The following is a 10,836-nucleotide window of genomic DNA, read 5'->3' as shown; positions in this document are numbered from 1 at the left end:
CCATTGGAAAAAACAACGGCCCGGCAATTCCCCGGCTCTAAAGCTCGGCGGCCCCGAGCACAGCCCGCAGAGGCAGCTCCCTGCACGGCGCTGCCATGGAGCAACACTGACACCCTGTGCCGCTGCCGGGCCTTCCCTCCAATGACGGCTCACAGCACAGCGGCTGAGTACAGAAATTCCACCTGTGTGGGAGCGTGGGGAGAACAGCGCACATCGCAACTCGCACCTCCGGCCGGCACTGAGCCGCCAGCATCTTTCACCAGGCTCAAATCTGAGAGCTCCTTCCCCCCAGGAGCCCAAATTCACCTCCCCGGGTTTCTTTCCATGAAAACCAGCAGCCACGTGCTGTGTTGGAAATGCCCCGCTGCTCATTCTGCCTTAGATTCAGCTGGGATGGAGTTGTTTTTCTCCAGAGGGTCTGCATGATGCGGTGCTTTGGTTTTAGGAGCAGTGTTGGTAACACAGTTGGTAACACAGCAGTGCTGCATGCAGCCAAGGACACTCACTATTTCCCACTGCCCTACTATGGGGTCACAAGGGGCAGGGAGGGGACGCAATGAGGACAGCTGACCCAGCCTGGCCAAAGGGACGTTCCATGCTGTGTGACATCATGGGGAAGGAGAGTAGAAAGGGGTGGGATTCTGCTCTCTTCCTCCTGCTGCTTGGGGGGGGGGAAGAGGGCGAGCTGGGCATCAGTCAGGGGTGGTCAGCAATTGTGTATGCATCGCTTGTTACATACCTACATAGACGTATTGTCATCACTGTTAACCTTTTCCTTTTCTCAATCTTAATTAATAGTTTATCTCAGCCCACAAGTTCTACTTGTTTTTTTCCCCCAATTCTCCTCTGGGAAGGGGAGGTGAGTGAACAGCTGAGTGGTGCTGAGCCACCCACCAGGTTAAACCACAGTTCTTATTGCAACTACTGCAGCAAATCCTTCATGTTAATTCCAGGGCGTACTGCACTTCTTTGTGTGCTACAAATAGAACCTGATCACTTATTTGTAATGTGGAAAGGATTAAAAAACAACAACAACAACAACACAACATTGACAACAAAAGATGGAGATAAGAGCCTAAGTACCAAGTTCAAATCCAACAGAAATGGTTTAAATGAACAGACAAAAATATCCCAGATCTGGAGCAAATAAGTCAACAGCACACAAGTTGCTATGGTGGTGGTGCTGGAAATCACAACAGTGCATAAACACAAACACACAGCTCTGCTTTAAAGCAGCAGTAAGACTGAGATGGGCTTTGACCAACACTAGGAAGCTCAGCTCAGCACAGCAGCCCTGTGCTGTGCAGTGGGAATGCAGCTCTGCATGCCCTGAAGCAGCCAGCAGAACACACAGTGCATGCAGCAGACGTGGTAGTCACTCACACCTGATAAACCAATGGATTTAGGATTGAACCTGCAGCCAAAAGTGTGGAAAAGTTCCATCTTTGGTCGCCATCAGTCAAGCCGCCACCCCCACCACCACAGCCAGCAATGGCAGCACGCACTGTCCCCAGAACTGCACTGAATCATTCTTTCTTCATCTGATTAAGCAAACTTCCTGCAGCATCATTATTTCTTAAGCTAATCAAAGCTCTTTTCATTCACAAATTAAGGAACCTCAGAACTCAATTACTCTCCAGTACCATCAGTGACAGCAATATTTCACAGAGGCACCACATCATTAGAGTTTCTTCAGGCACCATATTAGCATCTAATGAAGAATATACAGGCAAGGGCATAAGCTTACAGCCGCCATCGTGAGAGGTATTTCAAATAAGGAGCATTCTGTTAAATATGAGCCCCACCTTAGACTTTTCTTTGGACCCAAGTGAGCAGCACTGCCTTCCTCTCACCGATTGGACCTTCTCCCAACAGAGTTGCAGCAGTGGATGGCCCAAGGACACAATCATTTGGCTGGAGCATCCCATAGGGATAGGACAGATGCATCCTATGGGCACTGCCCAGGGGGATGGCAGCAGCCGGGTGTGTGTCTCAGGGAGCACCTGGCCTTGGCCCACACGGAATAAACTTTTCTGCCCCATTTTATCCCCACAGTTGGGCTTAGCTCTTTTGGATGGGTATCAGTCATTCTTCATGGCACCTTGCCCACCCAGTGTGCACACACATGCACCAGAGTATTCCAAACAGTAAAGCAGGCTCTTGCCAAGCCAGAGCGCTAACCCTTAAACAATGCTTCCTGCCAGAACCACAGTTATCTTCTCTTATCATTAAGACACAAAGGGAAGAAGCAATAAATAAAACTGCAAGGAAAAAAAAAAAAAAAAAAAAAAAAAAAAAAAAAAAAAAAAGCAGCCTAACAAGTAAAACCAACTGTCAGAATGGGCACTACCAACAGAAGCCCACCAAGAAGAACAGACAGAGCTCTGGCTGCTGCCCCTGCCCAGCAGCAGCACCCAGCTGACACCGCAGAGCCCATCGTGGCAACACACGTGGGCTGAATGTGGGTCTAATGCAGCTCACAGCTGGTGGCACAGCCAGCCCCAGTGCTCAGCCCCACAGCAGCAACTTAGGCAGCAGGCTCTGTGGAGGTGGCTGTGCCCTCAGGGACATGGGGTGCTGGGGAACAGCAGGTGGTTTGGGCATGCACAGTAAACGTGTCTCCTGGAAGTTTTAAATTGCATGAAATCATCAGATTTATTAGCAACTTCCATGCTTCGTTTAAGGTGTGTGCACAGAGGTACTACTGTAGCTACAGAGGGGTCCTGCCTGGGCTGCACCCAGCAAAGGGGAATCACCTCAGACTGCATATAGCACAAATTATACAGCACAAATATATATTATATATATATATTATACTGCATGTAGAAGATACAGCACAGCTCATCATGTATGCAAGTAATATATTATTTTATAAAACCAATTTTAAAAAAAGGGGGGAGAGCAAAACCAGCAGCAGCGAGTTGGGTGTGTGCGGGCACTGACCGACCCACACAGGCCGTGCTGCAGAGATCAGACTCCGAGTTTCGTCCCCGTGCAGCACCAACAGCCCCGCGCTCCGCGCCGCTCAGCGACGTCCACTCCGCCTTCCGCCTGGAGCGGCTGTGGCGCAGAATGTCGCCGCCAGGGGGCGCTGCGGGGCCGCCCGTCGGCAGCAGCACTGAACGGCGCTGCGCTCCCCATCCGCAGGACGCTTCTGAGCGCCAGCGCCACAATTGCAGTTCCATCTATGTACGGATTTAGGGAAACCTCCCCAGAATCGATGTCTGTGTCCCCTCGGTGCAGCACATCTCACTGCCGGGGCTCTGGACCCGCCCTGTCCTCCTCCTCCTCCTGCTGCTTAATCTCTTTTTCCTCTTTTAAAGAGCACCTGGCCACCACCTGCACCTGAGGCACAACAGCCTTCATCAGCATTGATCCATCCCCTCTGGAGCCAGCTGGGTCCTGGTCCAAGGCCAGGCCTGTTTTGTCTCACAGGGTCACATATTCCTTGTTTGAGTATTACTATGAAAAAGACAGTTTTAGGACACATCTCCCCATCTTCCTTCACTCTAATGCTGAAGAAATTAAGCTGATTGACTCCTGCTAGAATGAGTATTCTGTTGCTGCAGCAGATATAGAAAAAGTAACCCTCCAAGTACAGCGCTTCACATTTGCTCTTTCAGAAGCACGGAAGCCCTACAGGACTGGCATGGAAAGCCCCCTAGGGGGCAGGGGTGCTCAGCAGCAGACGAGGAGCAGCCAGCTCTGCTGCACAGCCAGCACCAGCCCACCCTGCTCTGCTTTTTGCTCACTGCTGAATTTCTTTACCTTGTGGATTCCAGGTTGGGCTGCCAGTTGGACTGGGTGACCTTAGGGGTTTCTTCCAACATTAATGATTCTGTGATTCTAGCCATGCCAGGCCAGCAGCTTCCCCATTCCTGTCACTGGTCCTGACACATTTGCTACTCAAAGCCCTTTCCCCACTGCCCACAGGGCTGCATGAAACCCTCCAGCAGAAGCAGCAGGCAATGTGCATCAGGGCATGTTAGACCCATCATGTACCACACGCCCTGCCCAGCCAATGCCATGCACCACAACACGATGCTAGCCAGGGCCGTGCTGGGGATGCACAGAGCCTCGCTGCAAGGTGGCAGGACTGCAGCCCAGCTCCAAAGGTGCCAACCGCCCTCACATCTCCAGACTTCAGTCCAGATTTGATAGCTCTGCAGCACTAGAAGTGATGCCAACAGTGTAGATTGACTCCCTGCTCAAGAAAAGCAACGTTTGGCCCTGAGTCCCTCCAAGATTTGTTTTTACTATAAAAGGACTCAGACTGTAGATGACACATGGGTGAGCTGATTTGGTTGCACAAGTAACTGGGAAAACAGAGTGTTATGTTTTCAAATGCCCTTTTCTGCTTTTGACAGCTCAAATTCTTTTTAAACTGCACCTCAGACTTCTCAAGCCGTTCCATTTCCAGACCTGTAGCCATGCTATTTTAAACCCTATCAAGGACAATCTCTCTACCAGGCACTGCTCATCACAGAGCAGCTCCAGCCAATGTCCACCTCAAGGCCTTGTCAGGGAATGCTGTGCGTTGGAAGGAGGGCATCTGCAACCAACAGCATTGGCTGGCTTCACAAGACTCCACAGCTGTGGCACAGCACCAGGCGGCTCTGCCATGCTTTGCTTGCTGCTTCCATCAGGGATGTGCAGTTTTCTCCTTTCCACATCTGAGCTCTGTGGCTTAAGCAGTGGTAGATGTCAGTCCTTGTGGTGCCAAAGCTTTCTTTATGAAATTCCTTTTCTTATTACAAAAAGAAGGGAAAGAATAACATTTATTCAATCACATGGCTATTAGAGTATCTATTTTTCTGACACTGGCGCTGCTTTCCCCTCAAAGAGAGAGCATTTTCATGACATACCAGCAAGTCTTGGGCATGACTTTAGAGAGCACCAGAAATAGCGTGTGGAAGAAGAGCGGCATCACTTTCTTCCACATAAGGATACTGGTTCCAATGAGGGATTTACACACACACTAGCCCAGAAGAGCTCTGCCAATGAGCGCATCCCATGTCTCTGTTGTCCAATAGCTCAGGGACAAAGGGCCACCTCAGTCCCCAGGAGCACTCTGAGGGCCCACATGCCTGCAGTAGGCCCAGCACCGCACAGCTTTTAGTCCACATCTCCCACATCATCCCACAACCAGAAGATTCGCTCCCATCCCCAAAGTGATGGCACAGCTCCCATTTGCCCCAGGAGCACAGAGCTCCTTCAAGAAATCTTAAATTAATGCACAAATATCATCCAACACCACCTAAGGAACTGCTGTGGTTTGAGCAAGGGCATGCTGCCACAGCCACCACAATTTATAGCATATAGCTGGGGGAAGCCTATGAATATTAATTCAGTCAATTCTGCTGTCATAAATAGTCCTGGGCAGCCAACACCCATAAAAATGCAAATGGCCTGGGGTAGCTCCTGGAAAGCTGCAGCATGAAGCACAGCCCACTCATAGAACACCAGTGCAGGACAGGGCCCAGCACAGCACAGCTGTTGGCTCTTGGATACAAACAGACAAGGAGAAAGCTCCATTTTTGCAGCCTTCACTGTCGTGCCTTGAAGCCAATATGTTCCTATGAATAGAGCACAGCAAGGCTTGCAGAACAGCTATCCATCACAGAGACATGAAAAAGAGCCACGGGCACCTGGGCACAGCAGGGTGCTGCGTGATGCTGTGGTTCTCCATTTAAAGACTTGACACATCTTTAACTTCACAGCCCTTCTTGAGCAGACTCTAGCAAAACCACCTGGTTTCTATACACTCCAGATGGCCCCACATGCCCTGTCTGCCTCAAAACACCACACACTGGGTACCAGGTCCTGGCCATGCTCCAGTGGACATGAGAGCATCCACATTCCTACAGAGTTACTGTGCTTCCTCCAAAGGCCAAATCTGTACTGACATCCAAAGTAAACAAATCATGCACCGCAGTCCCTAAAACGACTCTCTTATCATGCGATGTGTGAATAACAAAATGTCACAACGTTTGCTCAAGGCACGTGGGTTCTTTTCAGTAACTGAGGTTTAGCAGAAAAAAAAATACTGAGGTAACGGTTCCTCTGGGCACAATTTCACACCTCCCAGGAGATCCGGGCCTTCATTGGTGCTGCTCCCTGCAAGCAGTCAGTGCTTAGCAGACCTGGCTGCAGTGCAGACCTCCAGGTGCTGCAGGGATATGGAAGTGAGGTGCAGGAGGGCAGCAGCAGCAGCACACCATCTGCACCGGGAAGCCCCACCATTCCCACAGCAGCCCCCATCGTGCCCCCAGCTCTGTGCAACATTAACAGCAGCCGTGGGCCCTGCGGGGGCTGAGGAGAAATCACTCGTGGTGCTGTTATCGAGGACAGGAATTGGAGCATAGCTGACACCAGGCTCTAGCAATAACCAAGTCTCATTGCTGCTCCAAAACCCATCTTCCCAGGCAGTAAATCAGGTTGAAAACCATATATTGAAGCACTGAAAAAAAACACATCTCTCCATGGTGTGAGGCGTGTGCCTGATCTGCTGCTGCATCACTCAACCTCCACAGCATGGCAGAAGGTGCTGAGCTTTAAATTCCAAGCAGCAACAGCACCTCCAACTCACTCAGGAGCTGCCCCTTCTGTCCCCCCCCCAGGTGGGCCCTCACAGGGGCTCCCACAGAGTGAGGTTCCTGTCACACGTAGCAGATCTTAAAGTCTGGGTGACCGTACAGCCTCACAGATCTGGGCAAAGTTTGCAGCTACACTCAGTCTGGGCAGTGCCCTCTGAGCTGCTCTGCTGTGCACAGAGCATCCCCCGAGGCTGTGGGCAGCACTTCCCATGGGGCTGCAGCTGCCATGACCTTAGCACTGCATTCAGCAGCCAGCAGTGCACTCTGAGGGGACAGAAATCCTCCCAAGACTTCCCTGCTCAGCTCAGCACCCACCCAGGTCCCGCTGGAGCTGCAGGAGCCCCACATGTCCAGCAGCCTTGTTTCTACCACTGCTATTTTGGGGAGAAGCAGCCAGCACATGGCTGGGCACCTGGGGCCATCACAATATTTAGCTTCTGGGCAGCTGCTGTGGGGCAGAGCTACAATAGGTCAGGAGCAGGAACAGAGGGAAAAGCAGCTGAAACCTTTCATGTGCAAAGCTCCTGGTGCTCGAAATAGGCCTCTGTATTCCCTGCTGTTACTAAGGGCCTAACCTCCCTTCCAGGGCTGGAAAGGGCAATTTGATTTGTATGCACCAGGAGCCTTCTGAGTACGCCACCACATCGATCAGCTCTGCAAGCAGCACCCCGCACATCTCTGCAATGACATCACCCAAAAAGCAGCATCTTCCCTTATTTATGAGTGGTAACATGCCTTGCTTTACAGGTTTGCATTTTATTTTTGGCTGCCTTGTACAAACACTTCACATAGTGTTTTACTCAAAGCTCAACTTACCCTAGCTGCCTTTGGAGAAGGGCTGGGCTCCTGGCACCCATCCTTGGGCCACATATCTCCACAAATATCTCTACCAGCATATGGGCAAGAGAGCCCCACACATCCTCCTGGGCTGGAATTATCAGATATTCCTACCGTAGTAACAAAGTGATTCCCAGGTGCTATGGGGGATCATGTGCTTGCCAGACAGCTTTAACTGCCAGGTTTCTGACTGCATTCACCACAGCACAATGCAAAACTCCTACCTGAGCAGTGACCACAATCATACATGCACTGGTACTGTCCCTCCTCACTACCTGAGCCCAGACTCACAGATTGCAGCAGTGCACCTCGGCTGAAAGGGAAAGCATTATTCTATGGCTGCATGGGTTTTGATTAAAGGAAAAAAATAATCAAGCCTCACACACCAGAATTAATAGCCAATGGTGAGATAGGACCCCAGATCTCATCAGCTGTACACAAACTGGTTAAATCTGATTATATAGGAGCACCCAATTGGGTATGACACAAGTGATAAATCAAGAGAAGGTCTCACTAGATAAGGTAAAGCCAAAGCAAGGCTATTTTAAAATGAAAATCCAGAAGAATTTAGAGTACCGAGGAGAGAGATAAGCGCTGCAACCGAGAGCAGCTGAGAACACAGGCAGGGCAGAGCAGGGCACAGGCTCAGCAGTGCCCAGCACCCTCTGTTCTCCCAGCACAGCCCCCAGGGCTCACCAACCCTTCAGCACCAGCCAGGACCCCACAGCTGAGAACACAGAAGGAGCAGCTGTGTTGCTGAGGCACCCTGACTTCTCCAGAACCTGGTTCACTTCATATTCTCTTCCAACCTGACACAGGACATTTATTCAACATTTAAAACACAGCTTTGTCCATGGCCATAAGGATGTGATTAGGAAGTAGGATACAGCTAGAAGCCATGGGCTCAGTTAGTGCCTGCTGAGCTGCTATGGCACAAGAAATACAGCTGTACATGTTTCCTATAATGCCCATTGCACTGGGCCGATCAAACCCAGCACAACATGCAGTACCTGGGTGCCCATTGCCAGCCCATGTCCCACATTCACACAGAGCCTCTCACAGCCACTGGGTGCTTTGTCACACCACCAGCACCGACCTGCTCTGACTGCAGCCCCATGAGAGCCAGGACATGCACATCTGAACCAAAGGAATCTCATAATCATTCAAGCAAAGGGAGAATTGCTGACTGCAGGCCTTTTCCCTGCTCTGTGCTGAGTGGCTCCCAGAACTGTCCCTCTGCTCCTGACACCTGTGGCACACAGCACCCACCTGAGCATCTGTAATGCAGGCAGGAATGGAGAATGACTTGGAAATTGAATACATGCCCTCGTGTGTGTACAAACACCACAGGTTTTGCTCTCCTTTAAAGGGCAATCTGCTTTGATGTGAAACTAACAAAGGAGACTCAAATGATAAATGAGTGTTTTTCTGTACTTCCACTTCAGCAAAATTTAATTTTAATTGACATTGCACTTGACAGAGCTCCTCCCCAAACTTTTGCTGAGGAGCCACTCATTTTGGCCGTGCCACGAAGCCCCCATTGCAGCCCTCACACTCCCTGGCACCCAGTCTGAGCAGCAGGATCCAACCCAGCCCCACCAGACCCCACACGCTGAGCTCCCACCTGCAGCAGAGAGACAGCCCAAAGGAGCTCAGGGGAGGAAGACATGAAAAGGAGCCTTTGATTTTCTTTTTAGAAAAGATGAGAGCTCTGCTCCAAGCACTGCAAGCAGCACCAGGCCCTTGTGCTCCAACCCACCTGGTGACAGCTTCCACTCAATTGCAACAGCTCTGCTCATTTCCTCCCACTCCCAATCCCGTGACACAGACCAAGCTGGGGCGGGCACTGGCTCTTCCCCTGCCCCGATTTCCAGTACGGCTTTTCCCCGCTGTTCATCTGTTTCTTTCCACAGAGCTTTGATTTCTCCGGGCTTTATTTCTGCTTTCTTCCACCCTGCTCTAGATAAATCTGTTTCACTGTCTGGTTCTAAGCAGCAGGTTATTTTGCTGACCTCTAGAAGGCTTCTGAATTCACAGCAAGGTCCCTGCAGCCCTCAGGCCAGCTCAGGTCTTGATAATCACTTTAGGAAACAAAATGTTCTCCGTGACCATGTAGGGCCAACCTGGGGGAGAGGCAGAGGAGGGGGCAATGGGAGCTTGGTTTATGCAGAGGGGAATCTGTTAGATCTAGCAAATATCCCAAATGGAAAGCTTAGAACTTTAGTGTGCTCTGGGTGCAGCATAGCAGCATTCTGCATCAGCCCCTTCCTCCAGCAGGGCAGGCAGGCATCAAATATGCTATTGCCTACACGTGGCAATTCAGCAATCAGTGGCAACCAGGAGCTAACAAACCAACCTTATTGTTCAACCATTGCCAGCTGCGCATCATAACTTGTGTGGTGTCCCACTTTCACTCTGACAGCACCCCAACCTATTTATAACCCCACAAGCAGCTCCCAGCACTACCTCAGGTGGCTGCTGGCTGCACACAGACAGCTCAGCTCATATTCCTCCTCCCACGCCCGGGACACCAGAGACACATGCCTGCAGCACCCAGCAGCAGCCCAAAGGCAGAGTATGACGCACACTGCAGGGCATGAGGCTGCACCCAGCTCTGTACCAGCTCTGCAGGCCCCACGCTGCCCTACTGAAGCACCCCTGCACTGGTGGGTGGGCAGTAGCATGGGGCAGAGCAGAGCAGATGCAGCTCCCCACCACACAGCAGCTGCACTCCTAAATCCAGCGCTGGGCTCCAGTCAAGCAGCATTTCTTCTCCATAAGATGGTTATCACACTCCTCACCTCCAGAGCCCCTGGAGCAGCACCCATCACTGTCCATCTCCATGTTCAGCTTTGGTGAAAGCTCAGCTGAGTCCTTCTGCTTGAATGCCCATTGTCAGGATGGGGTTATTGAAGCCCACCCCAATGCAGTAGCCAGGGCTGCCATCTGCCCAGCACCCCCCATTCATTCTCCTCACAGCATTTATCCCATCCCTACCAGTGCCACTTACCCTCACCAATTTGCACAGTTACTTCACACCCATTTTGCTTCTGTCTCATAGAATAGCTTGGGTTTGAAGTCACCTTTAAGATCACCTAGTTCCAACCCCCTGCTATAGGCAGGGACATCTCCCTCTAGACCAGGTTGCTCGCCTGCAACCTGCTCCAGTGTCTCACCCACATAATGTGTGCTGAGAACACCTCCTACAAACTACGGCCATAGCAGATTTAGCCAAGGATATGTCACAGCCCCCAGAGCCTCCCCAGGCCATAGGGTCCCTCCAGCACAGCCCCTTTAAGGGCACCAAGGCGGCGCAACATTAATTTTAGCCTGGAGCGCAGCCAGGGTGTGGGGCAGCTGCTCAGCTCTCACAGCCTGCCCTCTGATCTGCCCCAGCCCTGCA

Source organism: Excalfactoria chinensis, chromosome 12 (assembly GCF_039878825.1).
Source record: "Excalfactoria chinensis isolate bCotChi1 chromosome 12, bCotChi1.hap2, whole genome shotgun sequence".
NCBI classification, from domain to species: domain Eukaryota; kingdom Metazoa; phylum Chordata; class Aves; order Galliformes; family Phasianidae; genus Excalfactoria; species Excalfactoria chinensis.
Note: the sequence above shows the minus strand (reverse complement) of the source record.